Source organism: Orcinus orca, chromosome 6 (genome assembly GCF_937001465.1).
Source record: "Orcinus orca chromosome 6, mOrcOrc1.1, whole genome shotgun sequence".
NCBI classification, from domain to species: domain Eukaryota; kingdom Metazoa; phylum Chordata; class Mammalia; order Artiodactyla; family Delphinidae; genus Orcinus; species Orcinus orca.
In genome coordinates, this window is record NC_064564.1 from 76,206,745 (window position 1) to 76,233,730 (window position 26,986).

The window sequence follows — 26,986 nt, forward strand, 5'->3', positions numbered from 1 at the left end:
CAGCATTGAATGATTATGGAAATCACCCTAAACCTCTTTGGTTTTAAATATCCTTAGCTGTAAATGAGTTTAATATACCCTTGACTACCCACTTCCTAGAGTTAGCATGAAAATTATGTGAAAGAATGTCCAGAATTAACATATCCAACAAATATTTATTCCATGTCTATTGTGTTCTGGAGCATATTAGGCACAGCCAGTGCAGGGGTGAATAGAATTTTATCTACTCTTGCCTGTATAATGCCAGTAGTCACATAAATAAATCTATAGTTATTAAGCATTCTGATAAAAAGCACTATGGAAAAGTAGAATGGTGTTAAGCCTCCTTGAGGAAGTAACGTTTAAACTGATAGCTGAAGGCTGAGTAGGAGGTCATCAGGCATAGGGTTGTGGGAAGAGCATTCTAGACACAGGGAATGGAAGGTACAAAGGCCCTGATGAGAGCACTAAAGTAGGCTAGTGAGACTGGAGCAGAGCAAGAATGGCAGAATATGAAGGTGGAGCTGTAGGCAGGGGCCAAATTTTGTGGCCTTGTACGTGAGACTGCTTTGTCAGCTTGTTAAGAATTTCAGATGTTAGGGCTTCCCTGGTGGCGCAGTGGTTGAGAGTCCGCCTGCCGATGCAGGGGACACGGGTTCGTGCCCCGGTCCGGGAAGATCCCACATGCCGCAGAGCGGCTGGGCCCGTGAGCCATGGCCGCTGAGCCTGCGCGTCCGGAGCCTGAGCTCCGCAACGGGAGAGGCCACAACAGTGAGAGGCCCGCGTACCGCAAAAAAAAAAAAAAAAAAAAAAAGAATTTCAGATGTTAAATAAGATTCAGTGAGGCTTCAGAAATCATGGCATATACCATATATAAAAATAAATTCAAAATGGATTAAAGACCTAAATATAAGACCTGAAACCGTAAAACTCCCAGAAGAGAACATAGGCAGAACACTCTCTGACATAAATCATAGCAATATTTTTTTGGATCTTTCTCCTAAGGCAGATAAATAAAAGCAAAAATGAACAAATGGGACCTAATTAAACTTAAAAACTTTTGCACAGCAAAGGAAACCATCAACAAAACAAAAAGACAACCTACTGAAGGGGATAAACTATTTGTAAATGACATGACCAGCAAGGGGTTAATCTCCAAAATATATAAACAGCTCATACAACTCAATATCAAAGAAAACAAACAGCCCAATCAAAAAATGGGCAGAAGACCTGAATAGACTTTTTTTCCAAAGAAGACATACAAATGGCTAACAGGCATGTGAAAAGATGCTCAACATTGCTAATTACTAGAGAGATGCAAATTAAAACAATAATGAGAAATCACCTCACACCTGTCAGAATGGCTATCATCAAAAAGTCTACAAGTAATAAATGCTGGAGAGGGTGTAGAGAAAAGTGAACCCTCGTACACTGTTGGTGGGAATGTAAATTGATACAGCCACTGTGGAAAACAGTATGGAGGGTCCTCAAATATAATCCAGCAATTCCACTCCTGGGTATCTATCCAGAAAAAATGAAAGCTAATTCAAAAAGATACATGCACCCCAATGTTCACAGCAGCACTATTTACAATAGCCAAGATACAGAAGCAACCTAAGTGTCCATCAACAGATGAATGGATAAAGAAGATGTGATATGTATATATACAATGGAATATTACTCAACCATAAAAAGAATGAAATAATGCCATTTGCAGCAACATGGATGGACCTAGAGAATATTATACTTAGTGAAGTAACTCAGACAGAGACAAATACTGTATGATATCACTTATTTGTGGAATCTTAAAAAAATAAAATAAATGAGTGTATGTAGCAAAACAGAAACAGACTCACAGATACAGAAAACAAACTAGTGGTTACCAGTGGGGAGAGGCAAGACAGGGGTATGGGATTAAGAGATACAAACTACTATGTATAAAATAGATAAGCAACAAGGATATATTGTACAGCAACAAGGAATTATAGGCGCTACTTTGTAATAACTTTTAATGGAGTATAATCTATAAGAATATTGAGTCATTATGCTGTACACCTGAAACTGATATAATATTGTAAATCAACTCGACTTCAGTAAAGAAAAGAAATCATGGCATGGATGTCGATCAGAGTTTTGAGTTAGTTATTATCAATGCTCAGTCTGTGGTTCACTTCGTTATCAAATAGTGGTTGTACATGTGGTATCTGGAGACAACGGCCTGGGCCTGAATCTTGGCTCTGACAGTTCTTAGCTGTGTGATCTCAGGCACCTACTTACCATCTCTGTGCCTCTTTTTCCTCATCTGTAAAATGGTGAAATAATGGCATCTACTCAGAGGGTTGTTGGGAGTTAAATGAGTCAATATGTGACAGTTATTTTACGGAGAGCCTGGGGTATAGAATGCACTCAGCACGTGAATAACTATTACCTCTATGTTTGGGCTGTATTGAGGTTAACAGTAGTCTTTCAGATGAATGGTGCCAGTATTTTTATTTGTTTGAAAATATATCTTCCAGAGCATCTTTGTGATGTGGTGAGGAGAGCTGAGTCTGGGGTAGAAGTACTGGCCTAGTGTAGGATTATCTTCTAAATCTCAGTTTCTTCATCTGTAATTTAGGAGAAATCTTCCTGCCTGCCACTATTTTCATCATTTTTGTACTCTGCATCATTTTCAATAACCTGCATTTAACATGTAGAAAGAGGTCTCTTTTGTAATATTCCTTCTCTGTAATCTGGGGGTTTATAGACTAGCAGCTGAATTCACTCAACAGCTGAATGTATTTGCTTTCCCTGGTCTTGGAAGAACTGTAACGAAGAAGCTAAGAACCATGCCTCTCCTGTTATGCTGATAAAGACCTTTTCATTTCTAACTGGACAACAGTGTTCTATCATTCCTGTTGTTGCCTTTACGTCATGGAATAGTCTCACTTTTGTCAACAACCCGGGTCCTTTCTATTTTGTGTCTTATATTTAGAGTCTGCCTTGTTGCATGATTTCACTTTCCCTTGTGATAAAATCTAACACTCATACAGAATCGGAAATGAGAATGGTGATTGTTTCCTTATTAATTGCATTATTGCCTTTTCCTAAATCCTGTGTTAATTGGTAGCCTCTGCATGTAGCCTGCTTCCTTCATATGTGTTAGATTACAGCAACTTGGTATCTGGGTTATCAAATGGGACCCATCTGTGGGGGAATTATATCACAGCAGGAAATAATTTAAATCTTTAAAACTGAATTTTTATGCGTTGTGAGAGAAAGGAGTTCCAGGGAAAAAAGGTAGAGAAATAATGTTTTACAAAATGCTCTCCCTTATGTTGCTTCATCCAGTCTCGCCCTTTGGAGAAGCACGTGACATGCAGTTGTGGGTTATCAAGAGGGAGCTAGGTTTTCTGGTTGCTAATGACATTCTCCCTGGCTTTCATTTTAGTGATGTTGTCTGTGGGCTTGTATTAGAAATAAATAAGCCATGTGGACAGAGTGTTTCAAGTCCAGAGGACCCTGGTGCTAACGTGTGCTGTTCCCAGTGACTCACAGCCAGTGATGTATGTCTAGATTAACAGGGAATGTGTGCCTAATGCACGGGGCTCCAGGGAAGGAACTAAAACTACGAAAGCAATCAAGTATAGCTCTTTGTACACGTGCGACACCAAACCCAGATCACGTTGTGACCGTGACACTTGGTCAAACTGATTATTCTACGCAGGACCATGGTTACATTACGTCTTCTATCTGATTGGAGAGGAGGGGACGTCTTGGGAAGCCTCATACCTTCCTGCTTTGCAGACAGTGCTCAGGATTATTAGTCCTCGAGGCAGGTGACTACCTCTTCTGAACAGCAGGGCGAGCTGTAGATACAGTCAGAGCTGTGGGAGATAACTCCTGTAGTAGAGAGAATTTGCGTGCTTTTAACATGCATCAAGGATTGTGCACTAAGGCTGGAATATCAGCCCTAGCATTCATTAAAATTACCCCAGGAATTTTGAGAAAGTATATATACCTGAAGTCCCACCCCAGCACAATCAAATCAGAATCTCTGGAGAGAAAATTAAAAGAGAATAGAGAAGGGAGTATCTTTTGATGGGATCCCTCCTCTTTCATTCTCTCTTTTGATCAGTAAGTCTTGACTTCCAGAGTTATGTCTGCTCTGCTACACAACCACTGCCATGGTTAGGTATTGTGGACTCTTACAAAGGAACAAGACTTCTTGATTACAGCTGCAAATGATCTCTTCCTGGCTTTCATTTCAGTGATGTTATTACTTGTGTGGGGTTGCTGGAAACTAACGAGACGGGAGGACAGAGCATCTCATGCCTGAGAACCCTCTCAGGTGCTGATACATCCATTTCCATTGGATCACTGCTCATGGTGGTTCAATTAGAATAACTGGGGAAGCTTTCAAACAACAATGACACCTCAGCACCATCTCTCAAATATTCTTATTTAATTAGTCAGGTGTGGGGCTTGGGTTTTGGTAGTTTTACAAAGTTCCCAGGTGCAGCCAGGAATTGGAAAAGCACTGAGGGCTACGGGGTGCTAGGCAGCTCACCTGCACACTCTGTTTGAGGGAATGCCCTCACGTGAGTGAAGGTGCCTTTGCTGTCCAGCTAGTGGTCAGAGAGGTTATTCAGTGTCCCATCAGCAGGTGGCTATATTGTCATTCTGCTCATTGCTCTTAGGCTCCTTAGTTCTGTTTGGGAAATAATGGATCTCTGTGCTCCTGGCCTCCACCCCAGGAATTCAAAGTCAGGGATGACAGCAAGTCGCCTGCTGAGGAGACCTTAGGTAAGTTGGTGCACGGTTCGTGAGGATGGCTATAAGGGTTCAAAATCTGTCCACACTGGCCTTCTTAGCCTTTGGCCATCTCACACTTTGGGCTTCCATAAAAATGATTATGTTTCAGTCAAGGAAGAAACCAAAACCCTTTTAGTGGAGGGAGGCTGGAGAGAATAAGAGGTGGTAGCTCAGGGAGGATCTTAAGAGATAAAGAGGTTCTATGTTTTGACTTTGACTCTTCGATGGGAATCTGACATCATCCTTCCAGCCTCTAGAGCTTGGGCTTCTCAAAGTGCCTTTTCTGCCTTTTATAAAGGTGACTGAAAATGCCCCAGTGGTCAGGTCATTCCTGATCTCCCTGCATCTGAAAAAATGGAAATATGATCTTATGGTGCTTAAGATTCCCATTTGGAAGGTCTTGTGGAAAAACATGAAGCCAAACAGAAAGGGGAAAAAAATCCCATGGACGCTTCCTCTGGCTTTCTATGTGCTTAGTATACAAAATGCCAGTGGAGTTTAGGGGCTGTCAGGCCTTGGCCTGGTCATCCCTTCCTCGCCTCAAGTCTCCTCGGTGCAGCCCCTCCTTCGTGAATCCTTGCTCGTCTTTCAGCTGAGTTAAGCGTTGTTTTCTTTTTCTTTCTTTTCTAAGCACTTTGTGGCCTCTTTAAGGCAAGGTCTTACTTATAGCACTTCTTTCTCCCCCTTAGACTGCTAAGTTCTCTCGGGCAAGAGTCCTGCTCACTCATTTCTTTGTGTCTAACATAGCACCTCTGTATGGTTGATGCTCACAGAATTGGTTTTTTCAATAAGCAAATGATTAAAGAGGCCCTTCTGCTCGCTCTATCTTCTTGATTTGAATGTTGAAAGCATTTCCTTCCTGGGTTCTTCAAGTTAACTTTTAAATGAGAAGATTTTCATGGACAGTGGTTGAGATGGTAGAGGAAGCTAAGCTGATCTTCCTTCGAAGTTTGCAGTCCTGTGGTCAGCACAGCTGGGGAGTTGAGGGGGGAACTGTTGAGACAAGCTCTGCCCCTTTCCTGACCTCAGTAACCCTTCCAAGTTCTAAAGTGTGGGCTCTGAGGTAGGGAAACTGATTGAACCACGGCAAAGAAATAAAACCCCTCATCATTTCATGAACAGAGCCGGAGAGAGGGCCTCACCTCCCTCAGTGCCTAGCACTTGGCAGACATGCAGTAAATATTTGTTGGATGAACTTGTCTAAAATAACCCAAGAAGGCACCAGTTCACAAAGGCTTCTAGTAGCTTCTAAGGTGCGAATTGGCTCCACTTCTGTTGCTTTCCTAGCATGACGGAAATACTATTAAGTTGAGGTGATTCATTGGTCATTGCCAGAACAGTTTTATTGGGATGACTATTACCATGTATTTAACTTCTCAGATCCCCGTAGCATTTTATTGCTGATTATTTTTCCATTAATCCATTCAGCAGTGATGGAGATATATGGTTTTAGCAGGGGCTAATCTATTCAGCTAGCTGTGTGCCCAGTGAGCCCCTGGTTAAAATCCCCACAGAGACCCTCCCAGAATATATCAGGACCTTTAATTATGTGGTGCTCATAGAGATCACACAGAGTTGCCTGTGACATTTTCACTAGACAAGTATCATAGACGTCTGTGATTACCAATGTGTAGAAAACTTACCAATGAGGGTATAATTAAGGTAGGTTTCAAGGGAGCAGCATCCAGGAAATTACTGAGTCTTTTTTAGAAGAGAAATATAAGACGACTGACAGGTATCTAGGACTTTCACGTTTACATACATACCCCATAAAAACCGATTATTTAAATAGAGTGTTCTTTTGGTTTTGATCTCCTTGAGTTTTATAAGTTCTCCTGATCTAAGATATATTCACATATAGAGAAGGAAGACAAATACCTATGAAATAAATATAGTTGTAAGCCAAGGCTTTTGGTTGTTGCAAAGTGTTATATATGCCATTCTATGAAATTAGAATTTTTGATGTATACGGTGACTTAGTGTGATGTTTTCAGATACTTTTTTGGCAGCAGCAGAAAAATTTTGGGGGGAGGGAGGAATGAAAACTTACATGGGACCCCAGTATATAAACTGTTTCTGTTTATCCACAGTTTGCTCTTCCCAAACCCCCGCTTTGTAGGCCCCTGTCCCCAGACACCATCCATTTGGAAGCACCTTTCTGGAACTCGTGGGCTGTACACAGTTTGAAGAGTATTGTCCTCTTGAGCAGAGTTTATAGAAGAATTCTCTGGAGTGAAAATGGACCCCTTTTCCTCCTTGAAAAGACACGTGGGTAAACTTTCAGTCACCGCCTCTGTCTCTGAACTCTCTTTATTATATTCGATAGTAATAGTAATAGCAGGTAGATCAGCCCAGTTTTAAAACATTTCATTTGTCGAATTGTTAGCATTGTTGCTAAGGGAGATCCTCAAGAAATGTGTTTCCGGTTCTTTTGAAAATCTCAGTAGACAGCAGGTGCAAAGTGTAAATGTAGTGGTATCAGAATCTGTTATCATCCTAATATGCAATAACAGTTCAACACAGACACAAGAGAAGACACACCATAATACGCATGCTCTCGTGAAACATCTTTGTTGGGTTTTTTAGAGGGAAGGATGAATTCTAACATCTAACAAGAATTTCACACATAGGAGTTATTAAATAAATAATTGAGGCTTAAGTTACACATGATTTATGTAAAATTCTTATTTTAAAAATTTGAGGCAGACATTATATAAAATTCTATTGTCTATTATGACTTGGCAGAGTGGCCACATGTTAGGAGATTGAATGGAGGAAAGGGCCCTGAATGAGAAGCCTTATCATCTGGGCCGCAGTCTTACCTTGGCCCAGATGAGTTGGTATGACATCACAGGCCAGAGAGACTAAACTATTTGCCTACATTTCTTATCTATAAGACGAGGAGGTTCACCTTGATGATCTGAGCTCCCTTTCAAACTGGAGCATTCCACAGGTATCCATGATCTATGCTGTTGTCGATTGTGCTGCTGCCTGTGATACACATGGGTGAACTCAGCGGGGGAGACCAACCTGTGATTCGTGCTCCTGCACTTCCAATTCTGATCATTCGACTCCTTTACTAGTCATACCAGCCTAAACTGTGCTTTGCAAACCCTCCTCCTCATGGGAAATCTTGCCTCGTTCAAAAGAGAGTTTCTGACTCTGGTTCATGGCCCTCAGCAGAGCACAGTATTTATCCTTCTGCTTTTTATACTTGGTGATTAGCATTCGTGTTCCTGTTAAATAGCCCATGGTTAGTTTCTGCACATCAGACAGATTATTGACGCCTTTTGCTTGTCATGAATCTATATTTTTATGGCATCATTTATTTTGTCAAAAATATACATTATGATAATAAATAAAATGAACTGCATTTGGCACTTTTTAACACCCTAATTATCTTTTTAAAGTAGCTAGTTAGAATGTAGTGCTTTTATCCATAGTACCTTATCTTAGATATAAATCACTTGTTTATCTTTAAATCTTCCTGGCTCAGAACCTCCTGTAGTATTTGCATTTCTCCCCAGTATCACATGTTTACTATTGTTTCATTTCTTTCTGCTTAAGTGTCACTTCTCTGTACCAAAACTCTTTAAAAAAGGCCCATAGGCACAACTGCAGGCACTCAGTTGAGAGATTTTTGTAAATGGCATGAATCTGATTGCAAAAGTTCCCTTCTGGGGTTGTAGTCAAACTTTAGGGTCAATAAGATCACCAAAGATGTTTGTTAAAATACATCTTTGGGGCCTATTTCGCAGGGATTCTGATTCAGCACATCTGGGGTATGTTCTAGGACTCTGTATTTCTACCAGCAATCCCAAGTGATTCTGATGCAAGAGAATACTCTTGCTGTAGGGTGTTATTTAATGACTCTGTGGGTGGGATATGGTGCTGTGTGACCAGGGCCTGGTACTGTATGATCCCCTTATGTCTCAGTTTGCTCCCTCTGTCCTGGGGCATGGGTTGCACTCATGGTTATCTTAGTCCAGTTATTTTTGTAGCCTTCACAGAGGCTTCCAGAAGCATCACTTCTGGAAGCATCCTTCTTTTTCCTATGCAACTTTTTTGTATATTAATATTTGAGAACCATTTCTTGAATGGAACATCAGAATTAGATTTAAAATTTCCTAACCAAGTGCCTGAGAGGAAGGAATATATAGATTTTAGTGTCTGGACTTAGAAAAGCAACATCATAAGTGGAATAGTAATATGAAAAGAAATAGATAAGATACTGGGAGGGAAGCAAATACAGATAATAGTCAATAAATAATATATCCCAGATTTAATAAATGTTTCTAAGGACTTCATGATTTGAATGGTCACTTCATCCTCTGAAAATTAACACCTAAACTTTCAGAGGTGGGTGTTCAGAAGCATTCTTATTAGCCTTCTCTACTGGAATAACCCTCCTTACCCCTAATGAAGCCCAAGTGAAATTCTAAAGATGTTTATTCAACTATAGTTCCAGGGCGTTTCCATTCAAGTCCCCTGAACGTGCAAGTAAAAAAATGCAGATTTTGGGGTTCCACCTCAAATGCAGTGAAATATAGGCAGTAAAGTTTGGGAATCGCACATGCATTTTTAGAAAGCCTTGAACTGATTCTTATGCATACTGAAGGCTGAGGAGCTTAAAGTGCTGCTGTAATAATGTAGAACACAGTACTTCTGTACACTCTACTTCTGCAAAACAAAACACAGCAGAACAAGTCCTGAAGAGTGGTGAGAAAGAAATGCCCAAGAGCTTAAAATTTTTGTGAAGCAGAGGTTTAGAAGGTCATAGGCTTTCAGCCCAACTGAACCCCTAACTGGCTGCCCGAGCCTGGGCAAGTGTCTGAACCCACTAAGGTTGTGAGGTTGGCACAAAGAGCCAGCGATTCTTCAAATTGGGAGCCACTGCCGTCTGAACAATGCTGCTCAAGTTTTTCTGTTTAGACACAGGAGGGCTCAGGTTGGTAAAGTGATCTTAGCCAGTTTGACCATTCAGCAATATTCGGGTCCATTTGTTAAAACTCCACAAAATCCTCATATGTCCATTTCCCCCACAATCTTTCTATAGGTGGTATTTTCTGTTGAAAACAGCCTTAGGCCAAATTCTGCCAAACATTCCCAGCTTCATTAGTAAGGAGACATCAAAATAGCCATACTACCTGTTCTTGTAAACCTAGAAGGTCCTTATTTCTCTGACTTTTGGCATTTCTATGACATCTTAAATGAGAGGTTCTAGTGATGCCGATTCAATACCTCTCTGATGACTAGATGCTAACTCTCTTTTTGGGTCAGATGACAGTCCTCTGTGAAGTGGGAAGAACATAGGACCAAACAAAGCTCTAGACTGTCCCGAGCGTTAGGATACTTAGGATATTGCCCACTTTATTCTTCTGGTTCAAGAAACGTTGGTGAGGCCTTAACAGTCGATCTGATTTCCATTTACTTTACCAGAGAAGAATGATTTCTAACAATCCTTATGCTAATAAAGAAACCATCTGGTGTTGATTTCGATAACCATATTTGAAGTTCTTACTAAAATCCTTTGGAGGCTGGTATTCTTGGTAAGTGTATTTCAAATACTAAACAGATGCCTCTAGACACAGTCTATTTTGAAATAAATTACCACACAGCCAGCATTAGCACACGACCAATGTTTCTTTTTTACCTAATGGGGGTTGGCCTCAAAGTTTAGAAGCACCTTAGCAATCCATGTAAAGTCCTGAATTAAAGATAGAATAGTACTGGGGTTTCCAACCAAGTTTTAGGTCTCATGTATTTTTTTTAAATTAATTAATTAATTTTATTTTTATTTTTGGCTGCATTGGGTCTTTGTTGCTGCGTGCGGGCTTTCTCTAGTTGCGACGAGCGGAGCTACTCTTCGTTGTGGTGTGCGGGCTTTTCATTGCGGTAGCTTCTCTTGTTGCGGAGCATGGGCTCTAGGCACACAGGCTTCAGTAGTTGTGGCACGTGGGCTCAGTAGTTGTGGCTCGTGGGCTCTAGAGCGCAGGCTCAGTAGTTGTGACGAACAGACTTAGTTGCTCTGCAGCATGTAGGATCTTTCGGGACCAGGGCTCGAACCCGTGTCCCCTTCATTGGCAGGCAGATTCTTAACCACTGCACCACCAGGGAAGTCCCAGGTCTCATGTAGTTTAAATATATTTGAAGTCTGAAGGAGTAGTACTGGGGAAGCCACAGTTCCATTACATATCTCCAGCCTTCTGCCTTTTCCTGCAAGGGGGCAGTATTACCCCTAATTAAGAACTACTGCTAAAAACTAATCTCAGGGCTCCCTGGTGGCACAGTGGTTAAGAATCTGCCTGCCAATGTAGGGGACATGGGTTCGAGCCCTGATCGGGGAAGATCCCACATGCTGTGGAGCAACTAGGCCCGTGCGCCACAACTACTGAGCCTGCGCTCTAGAGCCTGCAGGCCACATCTCCTGAGCCCGCGTGCCATAATTACTGAAGCCTGCACACCTAGAGCCTGTGCTCTGCAACAGGAGAAGCCACCGCAATGAGAAGCCCATGCACTGTTATGAAGAGAGTAGCCCCCGCTAGTAGCAACTAGAGAAAGCCTGCGTGCAGCAATGAAGACCCAACGCAGCCAAAAATAAATAAACAAACAAACAAACAATAAATAAATAAATAAAATTTATTAAAAAACCCCCACTAATCTCAGGGACTCTCCCAGTTGGTTTGTGTTGCTAAAAATAGATACCCATTCCGTTAACTGGCACACTTAATGGGTAGGTGTAAAGTGGAGCTTGAAGCTATTTGGCAGTAGGGCCAGGAGAGCAGATCTGTCCCATGAGTGGAAAGACTTGGTAGCTGGGAGGAGGTAGACATTGAGGAAGTGAGTTGGGGGAGGTGTTGAGGGGAGGAGCCATCAGCCATCAAGATGATAGGAGGTTACCTAGGGTGACAGAACAGGTGAGAAGTCTCTCGTGTTAGGATGACAGAAAGGACTTGAAGAATAGGGAAGTCTATAGTGGGATTTTATGTTTGCTGTGTGATGTAGAATGGAATACCTTTCTGCTGAAGGTCTTGATGCTTTGGGGATGAGGAAATAAAAATTGAGCAGGGGCATGAAATTAACACCAAAGGTGACTTTGGAAATGTGAATCTCCTGAACATTTATACAAATATTAGTAAAGGCAGTGGACCTTGCGCAGTATGGGGACTGGTGATTTGAGAAAATCTTATTTACATTTTAAGTCACAGAGTGACCCCATTCTCAGAGTAAGAATAGTAATTTACTTCAACAAATATTTCTGGAGGACTTATTATTTGCTTAGCCAGGTGCTGGTAAATTATCTAAAGGAAAGAGAAAACAGTTCTTGCTCTCCAAGAACTTATTTTCTCTGTAGAAAAACAAAATATTTCTATTTAAATGTTTAGCATGTCAGTGACCATTGTCTTTGAAGCAGCTGCTGTGTTCAATTCAGAACACTTGGGAAGGGATGGACCTAGAGCCACGGTTGTCAGCTCTGGCTGCACACTAGAATCACTTAGAGAGTCATTTAAAACTTTTTTTTTTTTAAAATGGAAGCATAGTTGATTTACAATGTTGTGTTAATTTCTGCTGTACAGCAAAGTGATTCAGTTATACATATATATACATTCTTTTTACATTCTTTTTCATTATGGTTTATCCCGGGAAATTGAATATAGTTCCCTGTGCTATACAGTAGGACCTTGTTGTTTACCCATCCTATATATAATAGTTTGCATCCATTTAAAGCTTTAAGGACACACAAAGACACACATATATTCCTAACCCAACATTATTGTATCATCCATATTTCCCTTTTCTCATGTTCCGGATGGAAATCAAACCAACCTAAATTTCCCCTTACTTACTCCTCTTCTGCAGGGATGCACAGTTTCTAAAATGTCACATCCTCTCTTTTATCTTCCACATTTGTATAACAAGGCAGTGGGAGTTTACTCTAGAAATTCCAATACCACAAAAAGTTATCTATAACTATAAGATCTCCAGGGCTCAGGTGGTTCGCATACTTCCTATAGCCAGCATATCTAATGCAATAGCATTCCAGCCCAACAGAATAATGTTGTCAGCCTCTTGGAACGTGTTGTGTGGGATTTGACTTACGTGCCTCTGCTCTAACAATGAAGTCAGTCTCTTTAGAAAATACTCAGAAAAAAAACAATAAAGGAATATATATGACAGAAGAACATTGCCTAAGTCAAGCCAAGTCAAGCCACTCTTACTATCAGCTCTGGAACAAAGATATCAAGGATGTTTGAGTTTATCTAATTTTATATAATCAGTCAGTCATTCCTCCATCTTTTTTTTTGTCCATTCCTGGAGTCCATCAGTAACCCTGTAGAAAAATTATCCTTCTTCTTTTGCTCTCAGTGCTATTTTTGGCTCTCTGATCAAACGAGTAACTCCTGGAATGTCAGTTTGTTTTATGGTTGTGGCACTCTGGGAAAGCGGGGCAGCTCACCTGCCCTACTCTATGGCTGATTCTAGCTGGGAAAGCTCCCAACCTCTGTGTCTGTAATACAAGACACTACAAAAGCAAAATAAATCAGCTTTCTACCTCCATTTCTCCTGCACATTAAAGGCTGATCACCTACAGTCATGATCCTGGCCCTGAATTGGGTTGCAGCATCTGATCTGATAGCACAAGGCAAGATCAATACCTGCCACTGTAAAATGTCAATGGAACATAAATTAGGAAGAGAATATTTTCTAACGCTGGCCCCAAGCAGTGACTGGTTGGGTGCAAGCCATGCTGTTGGCCAAAGAAAAGAGAGAGCAACTTTACTTAGCAGCAGGGTAGACTCTACTAGGGCCATATTATGTGCTATTCCTAGTTCTCTTTATTGATCTCCAAATAATGAAGTGTGATGATCCTCGCTAAAGTTTTTCAAGATTTTACTACGAAAAAATTATCAGAAAGTTTCTAACCATGGCTAGAGAAGTATGTGATCTAATCTAGGCATAGGTTTCCTTATAAGCATTTTGAGCATAACAGATGATTTTGGCCAGCCCCGAGACAGGGTTTACCTCATACAAGACTGCTTTAGAGTTGTAATTAAGTTGGTTGCTGATGAACAGCAGATGCACCTCTTCTCTGTCCTTCCTTGGGCCATCGTGCCTTTCCGTGATATGAGGCCCAAGCTTTTCAAATTTCCAAAATGGAAATAATTTTTTTTCTCATTTTTAATTAATACAGTTTTTTGGGGGAAAATAATTCAAGCCCATGAGAGTAAAGGAAGAAAATAAATCTTGCCCATTATGCTATCACTCAGCAATAATTACTGATTGTATGTTAGCATATCTGTTTCCAAGTCTTTTTTGGTGTGTTCTCACACACATACATTTTTCAAAAGCGGGAACATAGTGTAGGTGGTATGTGATCTTTACGCGAACTAAATAAATAGCACCCCACTTCCCCACCATTTTTGAAATGAGAATTAGCAACAAAGGTTTAATGCAAATGATTAATGTCCTTTTGATTGAATGGAATACAACATTTAAAAATTAGTGTAAGCTAAACAGCGACTGAGACGATGGTTATATTAAAGAAGTAGAAGAGTCTGCAGTAATCCAGGAGAACCCCAACTATTTTAGCTTATAAAGGACAAGAATTGAGGCAAATTCGGGGAAAATTTGGTCACTCTCTGGTATCTCATAATTATATATGAGAATAGAGGTTACTTACATCATCCCAGCATATTCTTTAAGTTTTGATGATGAAGTCGCTATTTTTAGTTTCTCTATTAGTTACCTCTGTAATTTCCAGTATTAGAATTAAACCGCTATCTCTGGCTCTATCAACTTTCAACTGTATCTCCAAACTCCCAGCATCCCTCTCTTCTTAGACATGACCTGTTGGCACCCCTTGCCTTTCTTCAGCCTCCCTCAATTCTGGTCAGCCATTACATGGCTTAATATCATAAGGGAGATAACTTTAATATATTTTTTGTAGCTGTGATTAAAGTCTTCCATGCTGTATCTATAGGTTGATTCTAAAAATTGAAAACTAATATATAAAAATGTTTGCATTTTTATGATAATGTTAAATTTGTTAATTGCTGAACAAAAAGCTCTGATTATAGTTCTTTTTCTATATTGCAATATTATAAATCCTGTTCCTCTCAAGGTGAAGAGTTTCCTTTCATACACTGCACCAATTAATCACAATCATACCTCATCCTAGTTATTTCACATATGGCCCATGATATCCTCATGTGGAATTCTGGTTTTCCTGGAGTTTTTAAAAAACAGCCTTATTCAGATATAACTTATATACCATAAAATTCATCTGTTATAAGTGTACATTCCATGATTTTTTAGGAAATTTACAGAGTTGTGAGACCATCACCACATGTAGATTTTGAACATTTTCATCACCCCCCAAAAGTTCCCTTGTGTTTCTCTGTAGTAAATCCCTGTCCCTGTCACCAGCTCCAGGCAAGCGTTAATCTACTTTCTGTCTCTATAGATTTGCGTTTTCAGTATTCTTCATATAAATGGACTCACACAATATGTAGTCTTTTGTGTCTGGCTTCTTTTACTTAGAATGTTTTTGGGGTTCACCCATGTTGTAGTTCTAACCTTTCTATTGCTGAGTAGTACTGTATTCCATTGTACAGATATACCATGTTTTGTTTATCCATTCACTACCAGTTGAGGGACATTTGAACAGCTTCCAGTTTTTGGCTAGCATGAGTAGTAACACTGCTGTAACATTTGCATACAAGTCTTTGTGTGGACATGTTTTCATTTCTTTTGGGTTGAAAATTAAAGAGTAGAATCACTGTGTCATATGGTAAGTATATATTTAACTTTTGAAAGAAACAGCCAAACTGTTTTCCAAAGTAGCCGTACCATTTTACATTCCCACTAGTCATGCATAAGAGTTGCAATTTCTCCATATCCTTACCAATACTTGGTATTGTAATTCTTTTGGATTAAAGCAATTCTAGTGGGCATGCAGCAATATCATATATGGTTTTAATTTGCATATTCCTAATGACTAGTGATGTTGAGTATCTTTTTATTTTAGTAGGCATTTGTATACCTTCTTTGGTGAAATAGTCTATTCAAATGTTTTGCCCATTTTTAAATTGGATTGTTTTCTTATAATTAAGTTGTAAGAGTTTTTAATATATTCTAGATACAAGTTTTTATTAGATATATGATTTGAAGACATTTTAATATTTTTTCATATTTTCATATGTTCATATAAAAGTCTGTGGATTTTTTAAAAAATTTTTTTTAGTTGTGATTTTGAAGAGCTAAAGTGTTTAAATTTGATGAAGTTCAGTTTATCAGTTTTTTCTCCTATGAATCATTATTTTATTGTTAACATTTAAGAAATCTTTGCCTAAACCAAGGTTACTAAGATATTCTCCAATGTTCATCTAGAAGTTTTATACTTTACCTTTTATATTCAAGTTCATGATCCATTTAAATTAATTTTTTGGTGAGTATAAGGCAAAGTGTAAATTTTTTTTCTTTTCTTTTTTGCTTGTCAAGGGTTCCCAAGACCACTCTCAGGTTTGATGATTTGCTCAAGGACTCACAGGACGCAGAAAAGCTGTTATATTCATGGTTATAGTTTATTACAGAAAGGCTTATTACAAATTAAAATCTGCAAAGGAAAAAGGATGCTTAGAGCAGATTTCAGGAAAAACCAAGTGCAGGCTTCTAGTTGTCGTCTCCTGCTTTTGCATGGGTACTACTTAATTCTCCCCACAACAATGTATGCAATATGCATATGATGCAAATGATTTTACTTTGCATTATTACTTGAACTGATAGGTTGGCTGCCTGTAGAATTTTATACTCAAAATTATTTTCCGGGGCTTCCCTGGTGGCGTAGTGGTTGAGAGTCCGCCTGCTGATGCAGGGGACGCGGGTTCGTGCCCCGGTCCGGGAAGATCCCACATGCTGCGGCACGGCTGGGCCCGTGAGCCATGGCCGCTGAGCCTGTGCGTCCAGAGCCTGTGCTCCGCAACGGGAGAGGCCACAACAGTGAGAGGCCCGCGTACCGGGGAAAAAAAAAAAAAGATACAAAATTATTTTCCCTTTGGACTTGGAAGACTTATTCCATGGTCTTCTAGCATTCATTGTTGTTCAGTCTTATGACTGATGCTGGTCTGATTGTTGTTTCTTTCTGCAGAAGACTTTAGGCTCTTCTGTTGATTCTTGGGGGTCTGAAATGTTACCAGAATAAGTCCAGATGTTTGTCTCTTTTCATTCCTTCCACTTAGCAATCATTGGAACCATTCAGTTTGAAGACATATTTTTCAACTTTGTGAAAACTTTCCCATTATTTCTTTGACAGGTTTTTACTCAACATTTTCCATTTTTCTATTTCTGCTGTACCTGTTAGTTAGATGTTAAAACTCTTGGTCTGATCTTCTTGGTCTTTATATTTTCTCTTTTTTTCCCTCTAATTTCTTGAATTCTGCTTGTACATTAATCTAAAGTTTAAAAAATTTTGCAACTCTGTTTTTTTCTGTAGCAATACATTTATCCACCCAACATTTTATCTTGAGAAAATTTTTAAATTAAATTAAATTAAAATTTTTTTTTGGCCATGCCATGTGCACGGCATGCAGGATCTTAGTTCACTGACCAGGAATTGAACCCATGCCCCCTGCAGTGGAAGCACAGAGTCTTAACCAGTGGACCACCAGGGAAGTCCCTATTATGAAAAATTTTAAACATCTTGAAAAGTTGAAAGAATAATTTAACAAATATTCTAATAATGTCTACCTAATTTCAATAAGTGTTAACTTTTTGCCACATTTCCCCCTCTCTTTACATATACATGTATATCTTTGCTGTGGACCATTTGAAAGTAAACTGCACTTATCCCTGAATATTTTACAATGAGTATCATAAGAATAAGGATATTTGTTTCTAATATCACAATACCATTTTTACAACTAAGAAAATTAACAATTATTCAATAACATCGTATAATATTCCACCCATATTCAGTTTCCTCAATTGTCCAAAGAATATCTTTTATACATTTTAAAAAACATAATCTAGATTCATTCACTGCATTTAGTTGCTATGATTGACTCTTTTTAGCCTGAAAAAGTATACTGACCTTCTCATCCCCACATTGCTACCAATTTTTTTTTCTTGTATAGTGTCCCACAGTCTGGATTTTTCTGATAGTATCCTCATGATATCATTTAGCATGTTTTCCATACTAAATTTCCAATTTATTTCCTCTAAATTGGATCCAGAGAATTGATTATATTCAGGTTAAAAAGTTTGCCACAAGAATTTTGTAGGTTAAGTTGTGTATTTCATATTATGTCACATAAGAAGGCATATTATATCAGGTTGTTCCAGTAATAGTGTTACTAGGTCTGCTCATTTTGTTAAGGTGATACCCTTCAGATCTCCCCACTGAAATGGTATATTTTCCCCTTCGCAATCAGTAAGTTATCTATGAGGTGATTAGGTTTTTCCAAAGATCTTTCACCTGATGGTTTTAACAAAGATTATGTTGACCTAAGTCAATTATATTAAAAGTTACAAAATGGTGATTATCTACTTCTGTAATTCCTTATACATTTATTAGTAGACGTTCTTTTATAGAGAAGAGCTTTGTTTTTATCTCCTTTCTCTCTCATTTTGAATTTCACTGTGTATTTCAAGGACTTTTTATTTAAAATGTTATAATCAATAATAATCACTATTCTTTTCAATGGCCAGATTGTCCTGAATTTGATCACTGGGAGCTGATTCAAGCTAGCTCCCTGTGTCCTTTTCTCATGACTCAGCTTGTCTTTGGGCACTTTCTTACTTTTTGACACAACGTATCCCACATTGCCTAGTACTTTCTGTATGTCAGGTATGGAATCAACCATCTCTCCAAGGATCCCTGGTTGCTTTTACTGGGATATGGTATTTAGAAACCAAGATCTGGGTGCTTGTTCATTGCTACTAGTTGTCACTGGTTCTAGGCCCTTCCTATAAGTAGAACTGGGAGAAATCTTTAAAAAAATTCATACTGTTTCCAGTTGAAATTTAACATTATAAGATTTTTAAAAGCTTATTTTATATTGTTACACCTTTTCTGTAACACTGAGGATCTTGGTTCTCAATACCATTCACGTACTCATCTGCTTTATCCTGTAATATGCACAAAATAATTTCTAAAGTGCACTATTACTACCAACAGTAAACATACTGAGTAAAGTTTTACATATCTTTGCAATTCTTTTTGTCCTTGGACTATATCACAGTAAGAACAAACAGTCAGTTTATTGTACTCGAAATAATTCTTCCTCTGTGTGGTTATTGATTTTATACAGTTAGGTTCATTTGTTTGTATTGGTGTTCAATTTTATGGTTTGCTTTCTCTTTTTTATTTAATTTAAGTTTTGAATATATAAAACATTCACATGTTGCGTCAGTTATTAAGCTACTGATTCTCAGCCTTCTGCACCCAGCTTTGTGATGCTGGGCCTGGGATTCTGCAAACCACATTTCTGTTTTTCCAGCTGGGTCTCTGCTGTGATCTTCCAAAGGTGATGCTAGAGGGAGACCGCAGAACTAGAAGAGTTAAAAGGAACTTTGCTCCTTCCTATTTTTACCTTGTGGGGCTATTTGTCAGCTCTTTGTCCTGTGCATACCACTCTAGCCATGCTTTCCCCCGCCTGCAGCATAAGTTCCTTCCATAGAAGCAGTTGAAGACAGTTTGCAGTTTTTCAAATACTCATAGAACCAGCCTCCCCCAGCTCATGGCCCCTTCCTTTGAACTCATAGACCTCAGCACCACCTGAACAGTGACCCTTCCTAGAAGTTCTGAGTTTCAGCCCAGCAGAGCAATTCTAAATTTTAAATAATTTCTAAATCTTAATAGTTCCAACGTCTCTAATTATTCTTCTGCCATAAAGGTGGTAGCTGCTTCCTGCAATTATTGTTGTCCTGATACATTTGTGTTCTTTTTTTACCCTTTCAGTCATATAGTTAACAATTTGTCATATTAAATTCCCTCTGTTCAAATAACTAGTGTGCTTTGGTCTTCTGACTAAACCTTAACTGATAAACATGGTTCATACGTAAAAATCATTACTCAGAGAAACCTTTCTTCTATCCTTAGCCTTCCTACCACATTCCTATCTAACCCCTTGAGGTAATCATTCATTAGTCACTGTATTCTTGACTGTGTTTGTTTTGACAAAATTAATCAAACATACTCGCACATGCTTGTGCATACCTACATAGATATTCTTATTTTCTCTCTCTTTTTTAAAGTTTTTTTTTAAGTTGAAGTATAGTTAATTTACAATTTGTGTTAACTTCAAGTGTACAGCAAAGTGATTCAGTTATATATATACATATATATATTCTTTTTCAGATTCTTTTCCATTATAGGTTATTATCAGATATTGAGTATAGTTCCCCGTGCTATACAGTAGGACCTTGTTGCTTACCTATTTTATATATAGTAGTGTATATATGTTAATCCCAAACTCCTAACTTATCTCCCCCGCGCCCCTCGCTATCCCCTTTGGTAACCATAAGTTAGTTTTCTGTTTGTGAATCTATTTATGTTTTCTAAATAAGTTCATTTGTATCATTTTTTTTTAGATTCCATATATAAGCACTGCCATATGATATTTGTCTTTCTCTGTCTGACTTACTTCATTCAGTATGACAATCTCTAGGTCCATCCATGTTGCTGCAAATAGCATTATTTCATTCTTTTCTAAGGCTGAGTAACATTCCATTGTGTGTGTGTGTGTGTGTGTGTGTGTGTGTGTGTGTGTGTATATATATATATATATATATATATACATATGCCACATCTTCTTTATCCATTCCTCTGTCAATGGACATTTAAGTTGTTTTCATGTCTTGGCTATTGTATCTTTTCAAATTATGGTTTTCTGCAAATAGCATTATTATGGTCTGCTGCAAATAGCATTCATTCTTTTCTAAGGCTGAGTAGCATTCCATTGTGTGTGTGTGTGTGTGTGTGTGTATATATATATATATATATATACACACACACACACATATGCCACATCTTCTTTATCCATTCCTCTGTCAATGGACATTTAAGTTGTTTTCATGTCTTGGCATGTATCTTTTCAAATTATGGTTTTCTCCAGATATATGCCGGATCCTGGATTTGCTGGATCCTATGGTAATTCTATTTTTAGTTTTTTAAGGAAAATCCATACTATTCTCCATAGGGGCTACACCAGTTTACATTCCCACCAACAGTGTAGGAGAGTTCCCTTTTGTTCATACCTGCTCCAGCATCTATTATTTGTAGACATTTTAACGATTGCCATTCTGACTGTTATGAGGTGATACCTCATTGCAGATTTTTTTCTTTTATTTGGCCAAGTGGCATGTAGGATCTTAGTTCACCACCCAGGGATCGAACCCATGCCCCCTGCAGTGGAAGCACAGAGTCTTAACCACAGGACCTCCAGAGAATTCCCACCTTATTGTAGTTTTGATTTACATTTCTCTAATAATTAGTGATATTGAACATCTTGTCATGTGCCTGTTGGCTATCTGTATGTCTTTTTTGGAGAAATGTCTGCTTAAGTCTTCTGCCCATTTTTAGATGTCTGTCTCTCTTTTTAGTATGAAAGGTAGTGTAACATATATACTGTTCTGTGCCTTGCTTGTTCACTAAATATAATATATCCTGGAATCATTCCATATCAGTTCTTAGAGATTATTTTCTTTGGGGTAGATGCACCAGAATTGTTGCACCAGTGTTTGACTGATGATTTGAATTGATTCTAATAGTATTTTGTTTTTGCCAGTAATGCTACAATGAATCACAATTTTGAGCACCTGTTGTTTTGTATTTGAGTTGGTGTATCTACAGGTGGAATCCTAAAAGTGAGATTGCTGAGCCAAAGGGTAAACCCATATATAACTTTATTATATTTTTATCAAATATTCCTCCATAGGATGGTACCATTTTCTGTTCTCATCAGGAACGTATGAAAGTTTTTGTTTCTCTTCAATTTTAACAACTGACTGTATTGTCAACTTTTTGGATTTTTACCATCTGCATAGGTAAGAAATGTCATCTCAGTGTTGTTTTAATTTGCATTTCTTTTACTGTACTGAAATTGAGGTTCTTTTCATATGTGTCATGGGCATTTGCCTTTCTCTTTCTATGGGCTTTCTCTTTATCCCATTTTTCTATTGGGATTTTGGTCTTTTTCTTCTTGATTGTTAAAAGTGGTTTATATACTAGCGAGATTAGTTCGTTTGTTAAATCTGTTGCAAATATTATCGCCCAGTTTGGAATTTTAATTTTGACTTTGCTTATAATGCTTTCTTCATGCAAATATTTAAAAATTTTTACATAGTCAAATTTTTAATCCATCTCTTGACTACTTTTGGGTTTTGAACAAAAGCCATAGTATCTTGTAGTACTTGAAACTATAGTTTTATTTTTTTCACTAAGTCCTTTATTTATTTTAACATCTTTATTAGAGTGTAATTGCTTTACAATGTTGTGTTAGTTTCTGCTGTATAACAAAGTGAATGAGCTATATGTATATATATATCCCCATATCTCCTCCCTTTTGCGCCTCCCTCCCACCCTCCCTATCCCACCCCTCTAGGTGGTCACAAAGCACTGAGCTGATCTCCCTGTGCTATGCGGCTGCTTCCCACTAGCTATCTATTTTACATTTGGTCGTGTATATATGTCAATGCTACTCTCTCACTTCGTCCCAGCTTACCGTTCCCCCACCCCGTGTCCTCAAGTCAGTTCTCTATGTCAGCGTCTTTATTCCAGTCCTGCTCCTAGGTACATCAGAACCATTTTTTGTTTTGGATTCCATATATATGTGTTAGCATATGGTATTTGTTTTTCTCTTTCTGACTTACTTCACTCTGTCTGACAGACTCTAGGTAACCATCCACCTCACTGCAAATAACTCAATTTAGTTTCTTTTTATGGCTGAGTAATATTCCATTGTATATATGTGCCACAACTTTTTTATCCATTCATCTGTTCATGAACACTTAGGTTGGTTCCATGTCCTGGCAATTGTAAATAGTGCTGCAGTGAACATTGTGGTAGATGTCTCTTTCTGAATTATGGTTTTCTTAGGGTATATGCCCAGTAGTGGGATTGCTGGGTCATATTGTAATTCTATTTTTAGTTTTTTAAGAAACCTCCATACTGTTCTCCGTAGTGGTTGTATCAATTTTATTTATTTATTTAAAATTTTTTTTTCTTTTTTGCTTTAATAGATTTTATTTATTTATTTATTGGCTGCATTGGGTCTTCTGTTGCTGAGCGTGGGCTTCCTCAAGTTGCTGCGAGCGGGGGCTACTCTTCGTTGCGGTTCGAGGGCTTCTAATTGCGGTGGCTTCTGTTGTTGTGGAGCACAGACTCTAGGTGCGCAGGCTTCAGTAGTTGTGGCACACAGACTTCAGTAGTTGTGGCTCGTGGGCTCTAGAGCGCAGGCTCAGTAGTTGTGGTGCGTGGACTTAGTTGCTCCACGGCATGTGGGATCTTTCAGGACCAGGGCTCGAACCCGTGTCCCCTGCATTGGCAGGCAGATTCTTAACCACTGCGCCATGAAGGAAGCCCTGGTTTTATCAATTTACATTCCCACCAACAGTGCAAGAGGGTTCCCTTTTCTCCACACCCTCTCCAGCATTTATTTTTTGTAGATTTTTTGATGCTGGCCATTCTGACCTGTGTGAGGTGATACCTCACTGTGGTTTTGATTTGCACTTCTCTAATGATTAGTGATGTTGAGCATCCTTTCATGTGTTTGTTGGCAATCTGTACATCTTCTTTGGAGAAATGTCTATTTAGGTCTTCTGTCGATTTTTGTATTGAGTTGTTTGTGTTTTGATATTGAGCTGCATGAGCTGCTTGTATATTTTGGAGATTAATCCCTTGTCAGTTGCTTCATTTGCAAATATTTTCTCACATTCTGAGGGTTGTCTTTTCGTCTTGTTTATGGTTTCCTTGCTGTGCAAAAGCTTTTGAGTTTAATTAGGTCCCATTTGTTAATTTTTGTTTTTATTTCCATTTCTCTAGGAGGTGGGTCAAAAAGGAGCTTGCTGTAATTTATGTCATAGAGTGTTCTGCCTATGTTTTCCTCTATGAGTTTTATACTTTCTGGCCTTGCATTTAGGTCTTTAATCCATTTTGAGTTTATTTTTGTGTATGGTGTTAGGGAGTGTTCTGATTTTATTCTTGTACGTGTAGCTGTCCAGTTTTCCCAGCACCACTTATTGAAGAGGCTGTCTTTTCTCCATCATATGTTCTTGTCTCCTTTGTTTTAGATTAATTGACCATAGGTGTGTGGGTTTATCTCTGGGTTTTCTATCCTGTTCCATTGATCTATATTTCTGTTTTTGTGCCAGTACCATATTGTCTTGATTACTGTAGCTTTGTAGTATAGTCTGAAGTCAGGGAGTCTGATTCCTTCAGCTCCTTTTTTTCCCCTCAGGATCGCTTTGGCTCTTTGGAATCTTTTGTGTTTCCATACAAATTGTAAAAATTTTTGTTGTAGTTCTGTGAAAAATGCCACTGGTAGTTGGATAGGGATTGCATTGAATATGTAGATTGCTTTTGGTAATATAGTCATTTTCACGATGTTGATTCTTCCAATCCAGGAACTTGGTATATCTCTCCATCTGTTTGTATTGACTTTAATTTCTTTCATCAGTGTCTTATAGATTTCTGCATACAGGTCTTTTGTCTTCTTAGGTAGGTTTATTCTTAGGTACTTTATTCTTTCTGTTGCAGTGGTAAATGGGAGTGTTTCCTTAATTTCTCTTTCAGATTTTTCATTGCTAGTGTATAGGAATGCAAGAGTTTTCAGTGCATTTATTTTGTATCCTTCTACTTTACCAAATTCATTGATTAGTAGTTTTCTGGTAGCCTCTTAGGATTCCCTGTGTATAGTATCTTGTCATCTGCAAACAGTGGCAGTTTTACTTCTTTTCTGATTTGGATTCCTTTTATTTCTTTTTCTTCTCTGATTGCTGTGGCTAAAACTTCCAAAACTATGTTGAATAATAGTGGTGAGAGTGGACATCCTTGTCTTGTTCCTGATCTTAGAGGAAATGGTTTTAGTTTTTCACCATTGAGGACAATGTTGGCTGTGGGTTTGTCATATATGGCCTTTATTATATTGAGGTAGGTTCCCTCTATGCCTACTTTCTGGAGAGTTTTTATCATAAATGGGTGTTGAATTTTGTTGAAAGCTTTTTTGCCTCTAATGAGATTATCGTACGGTTTTTAACCTTCAGTTTGTTAATATGGTATATCACATTGATTGATTTATATATATTGAAGAATCCTTGCATTCCTGTGATAAATCCCACTTGATCAGGATGTATGTATGATCCTTTTAATGTGCTGTCGGATTCTGTTTGTTAGTATTGTGTTGAGGATTTTTGCATCTATGTTCATCAGTGATACTGGCCTGTAGTTTCCTTTATTTGTGACACCTTTGTCTGGTTTTGGTATCAGGGTGATGGTGGACTTGTAGAAGGAGTTTGGGAGTGCTCCTTCCTCTGCTATATTTTGGAAGAGTTTGGGGGTGTTAGCTCTTCTCTAAATGTTTGATAGAATTCGCCTGTGTAGCCATCTGGTCCTGGTCTTTTGTTTGTTGGAAGATTTTGAATCACAGTTACAATTTCAGTGCTTGTGATTGGTCAGTTAACATTTTCTCTCTCTTTCTGGTTCAGTCTTGGAAGGTTGTATTAGTCTAAGAATTTGTCCATTTCTTCCACATTGTCCATTTTATTGTCATAGAGTTGCTTATAGTAGTCTCTCATGATCCTTTGTATTTCTGCAGTGTCAGTTTTTACTTCACCTTTTTCAGTTCTAATTCTATTGATTTGAGTCTTCTCCCTTTTTTTCTTAATGATTCTGTATAATGGTTTATCAATTTTGTTTATCTTCTCAAAGATCCAGTTTTTAGTTTTATTGATCTTTGCTACTGTTTCCTTTATTTCTTTTTCAGTTATTTCTGATCTGATCTTTATGATTTCTTTCTTTCTGCTAACTTTGTGGGGTTTTCTTTGTTGTTGTTCTTTTTTCTCTAATTGCTTCAGGTGTAAGTTTAGGTTATTTGAGATGTTTCTTGTTTCTTAAGGTAGGATTGTATTGCTATAAACTTCCCTCTTAGAACTGCTTTTGGTGCACTGCATAAGTTTTGGGTCATTGTGTTTTCATTGTCATTTGTTTCTAGGTTTTTATTTTATTTTTTTCCTTTTTTTTTTTTTTTGCAGTACGCGAGCCTCTCACTGTTGTGGCTTCTCCCATTGTGGAGCACAGGCTCCAGATGCGCAGGCTCAGCGACCATGGCTCACGGGCCCAGCCACTCCGCGGCATGTGGGATCTTCCCAGACCAGGGCAGGAGCCCGCGTCACCTGCATTGGCAGGCGGACTCTCAACCACTGCGCCACCAGGGAAGCCCTGTTTCTAGGTATTTTTTGATTTCCTCTTTGATCTCTTGGTTATTTAGTAGTGTATTGTTTAGCCTCCATGTGTTTGTATTTTTTACAGTTTTTTTTCATGTAATTGATATTTAGTCTCATAGTGTGGTGGTCAGAAAAGATACTTGATATGATTTCAATTTTCTTAAATTTACCAAGGCTTGATTTGTGACTCAAGATATGGTCTATTCTGGAAAATGTTCCATGAGCACTTGAGAAGAAACTGTATTCTGTTGTTTTTGGATAGAATGTCCTATAAATATCAATTAAGTCTATCTGGTCTATTGTGTCATTTAAAGCTTCTGTTTCCTTATTTATTTTCATTTGGGATGATCTGTCCATTGGTGAAAGTGGGTATTAACATCCCCTACTATGATTGTGTTACTGGCCATTTCCCCTTTTATGGCTGTTAACATTTGCCTTATGTATAGAGGTGCTCCTATGTTGGGTGCATAAATATTTACAATTGTTACATCTTCTTCTTGGATTGATCCCTTGATCATTATGTAGTGTCCTTCATTGTCTCTTGTAATAGTCTTTATTTATTTATTTATTTATTTTTATTTTTTTTTTGTGGTACGCGGGCCTCTCACTGTTGTGGCCTCTCCCGTTGCGGAGCACAGGCTCTGGATGCACAGGCTCAGTGGCCATGGCTCACGGGCCCAGCCGCTCCACGGCATGTGGAATCCTCACGGACTGGGGCACGAACCCATGTCCCCTGCATTGGCAGGAGGACTCTCAACTACTGTGCCACCAG